Genomic DNA, 3,876 nt, shown 5'->3' with positions numbered 1-3,876 from the left:
CCAATTAGATCAGGAAAACGGCCCCGATTGTCAGGAATTGAATGAGACTGCCCATAGATCCGTACATGGGACATGTACGCAGGAAAAACCCCAGAAAAGGAAAGTGCCCCAACCCCCAACCGAACAGGTAGAACACACCCCCATGAACCCTGTAACCACACACCGCAGGGCCGCAGCAGAAGGAGACGCAGATTTCCTTTTTCAAACCAGTTAACTGTGACCCAATTACGGGATGCGTGTGGAAAAAGTAGACCGTTCCTTCCCACATCAGACTCCCACCAATTTTTCGCGAATGTCAAACAGCAGGCTACCATGTATGGCCTGGACGAAAAGGAGCAAGTGAATCTCACAGTTTTAAGCCTCGACCCTTCAGTCGTGGCAGCCCTTCCCGACCCACAGAATGTAGGAGAAGGCACACTCCAAGAGATGCACACAGCGATCTTTGATGCAATCGGTTACAACAGAGGAGACCCCGTAGAAGGCAAAAGAAAACAGAGCACCCCATAGCGTCTGCTGGACATTTGTGGATATACTTCACAGCAGTTTTCGGATTGTCCCCAGATAATATGGCCAAATGGACTCGCATCCTAGTCTCTCACGCGACAGACGCAGGACAGAAAGCTTGCGCAAATTATGACCCCTCAGACGAGGCCCACAATGAAAAATGGGTTTTGAAGAGATTGTCCCACGCTTGGGAGCAATCAGTCCAAAGCAAAACCGCATTTATAAAACCTGATGAAGAGCAGGCAGATATGAATCCAGTTAAAGTGCACCAGAACCCCGCATGGGTAAATGAGGGCAGGAACAGCCCGCCCCAGCCCAAAGCTCAAGAATGTTACAACTGTGGACAGTTAGGACACTTTGCACGAGAGTGCAGCATGCCCCAAAAGCAGCAGAGAAACCAACAGACAGGCACCCTAAACAGGAATAGGACAAGGCCGATCCATAGTGTTAGCGCCCGTTCAGAGAATGCAGACATGAACGACACCGACTGACGGTGTTTGGGTTCCCAACTTGGGTCTGCGACACCCTTTGGGACAAGTCCGGTAGACTGGTAGCAGCAGGCAAAGTTCAGAGACACCCCGTAGAATTTCTTTGGGACACAGGATGGTCCCGCACCACACTCAATTCCTCCACGATGTTTCAGCGAGACACGTGGCCCATAACAGACACCATCACACTCAGCGGTTTTACAGGTCATTTACAACAGGGACACATCGCAGCCCCTGTAGCAATATAAATAGGTAACATTACAACTAAGCACCCTGTAGCTTTGGTTGATCTGCCCCAGAAAGCAGAACATATCCTAGGGATCGATTTTATGAGTTCCCACAACCTTTCTTTTGACCCAGTTAACAAGTGTGTTTGGAAAATGGCAAAGGCAGCACGAGCCCCCGCCACGCTCACAGTAGGAGAGTATGTAAACAGGATTAGCTCAGTAGGAGACTTCTGGTTCGACTTTCGAGCCATTAGTGCAGACAAACGGGTTAGGGCAGTCCTGCAGGAACACAAAGCGACATTTGCACAGCACAAGCACGACTGGCAAATTGGCTGGCCTTGTGAACATTACAGGTCCTGACCCAAACCCCAGAAGCAGTACGGATTTCCCCAGGAAGCAGAGGGAGAAATCTCCAAAGTAATAGAGAGTTTTTTTGGATCAAGGTGTACTCAGATCAGTAACCTCCACAAACAACGCACCAATTTGGCCCGTCAGGAAACTGGATGAATCATGGCGACTGACCATTGATTACCGGGAATTGAACAAAGTAACACCAGCAGCAGCCCCCATCGTAGCCATGAGTCCCGAGGCCATGCTCAAACAGGGACTCCAGTCAAAATTTGTTTCAGTTTTGGACATTATCAACGGCTTTTGGCCCATTCCATTGGCTAAAGCGTGCCAGTACAAATTCGCCTTTAAATTCCAAGGGCAACAGTACACATTGACATGCCTTCCACAAGGCTTTCACAACTCCCCCTCCATTTTCCACCGACAGCTGGCAAATGGATTAGCAAAATTTTCCCGCACCAATTGTCTGGTCCAATACGTAGATGACTTGTTACTACAGACAGACACAAAGGGAGAGCACATTTAGCTTCTCGCTGAACTCCTCGGACTCCTGAAAGATATTGGTTGTAAAGTCAACCCCAAGAAGGCCCAGATTTTGAAAGAGAAAGTGATTTACTTGGGAACAGTGATCACACAGGTAAACGTGAGATCGAGCAAAAGAGAATTGACTCAATCGTCAAATTGCCCCTTCCCCACAATGTCTCAGCCCGCCGGTCATTTTTAGGACTGGTTGGTTACTGCCGAAACCATATTGACGGTTTCGCCACTAAAGCAGCGCCCCTATCCGAACTTCTCAAGAAGCAGGCACCTTGGGAATGGCTTCCACAGCATACAGATGCCGTGGATGCTTTAAAAAGAGCACTCAGCACAGCCTTACAGGTCCCAGATCCACTTTCCCCATATGCTATTGAAGTAGCAAGCACTGACTGAACCCTTTCGGCCGTGCTCCTCCAGGAACGCCATGACCAATTACGCCCTGTAGCATACGCCTCACGACCCTGTAGAGCAAGGGTAAAAAGGGTTTTGAACCTTGTGGGGTATCAAAAGATACCTGGCGACTCTTGAGCAAACGTAATTAAACAGAGCCAAATTAAGAGACAACAGCAAGTTAGCAACACTTGGCATCCCTTAAATCTCCAAGGATTCTGTTGGTCTGTTTTCAGCAAGCATGTTGTTTCTCCTCAGTCATACTCTGCCATGTCTCTCTCTGCCTGTGTCACAAATGCAGTTGTCCCTTTACTGTGAGTTTCTGTAAAATGTGGGGAATCTGTCACTTAATTTCAATAGTTTTCTGATTAGGTTTTCCCCATGGCAATCAGATTACCTAGGCCTGTCTCCATTCATATAACCTCATCATCTCCATTTCCAGAACATGGGCCAGGATTCTCCGAGGCTCCGCTCCAAAATCGCGCCCGGCGCAGAGGTGGAGAATCGGGCGTCAGACCCACGATCGAGTCCGACCCCTTCCCACTATTCTCCGCGGACCGGAGAATCGGCCCCAGTCGCACGCGCGCGGTCGATGCGGAGTCGGTTGGGGGCCATTGAAAGAGGCCTCCTCCGCCGATTCTCCGCAGACAACTGGGCAAGTTCCCGTCAGCATGGTTCACTCATGGTTCCACCCGGCAGGAGCGCGGAGTGGCGGCTGCTGACCCGGTCCTAGTGTGGGGGGGGGGCGGGTGAATCCGTCACCTGGGGGGGGGGGGGGCCTCCAGTACGGACAGGCTCGCGATTGGGGCGCGTGCGATCTGAGGGGGGCCTATATTGTTGGGGCCAGCCGCTGTGTGGGTCCGCCATGTTGTGCGGACCCGCGGCCAGAAGTGCAGGGCCCTGTATTTCAGCCGGAGCTACGAGATCTATTCCGGGGCCCTGCCATCCCCCTTCAAAATGCAGAATCATTCTGGACTTTCTCCTCGAAAGTCCAGAGTAATTTGCGCCTGTTTTCTTGCGGGCGTCGGGACATAGCCCCATCATCAGAGAATTCCGCCCATGATGTTTCACCTTCAGTTGAAGGAGACATTTTAAAGCATAATTATCTTAGAACCTCCAGCATTCATAACAATAAATTCCAGCAGAGGACACTGGGCAGTGAGCAGAAACGGGAAACCGGACCATTTGCACCTCACATTCGCCGCTCCACAAACTGAAGGATACTCAATACAATTGTTTGTGCCCCAACCAGCGACTTGCTTGAGACACTCACTCCTTATTGGTGCATCATCATTCTGTCACCTGCAGCTACACACCTCTACCACTAGATAGAGACATTTGAGCCCCGGATGTCTCTTTGAAAAACTACAGCTGAAATCTGA

Source organism: Scyliorhinus torazame, chromosome 19 (genome assembly GCF_047496885.1).
Source record: "Scyliorhinus torazame isolate Kashiwa2021f chromosome 19, sScyTor2.1, whole genome shotgun sequence".
Classification (NCBI taxonomy): Eukaryota; Metazoa; Chordata; class Chondrichthyes; order Carcharhiniformes; family Scyliorhinidae; genus Scyliorhinus; species Scyliorhinus torazame.
Note: the sequence above shows the minus strand (reverse complement) of the source record.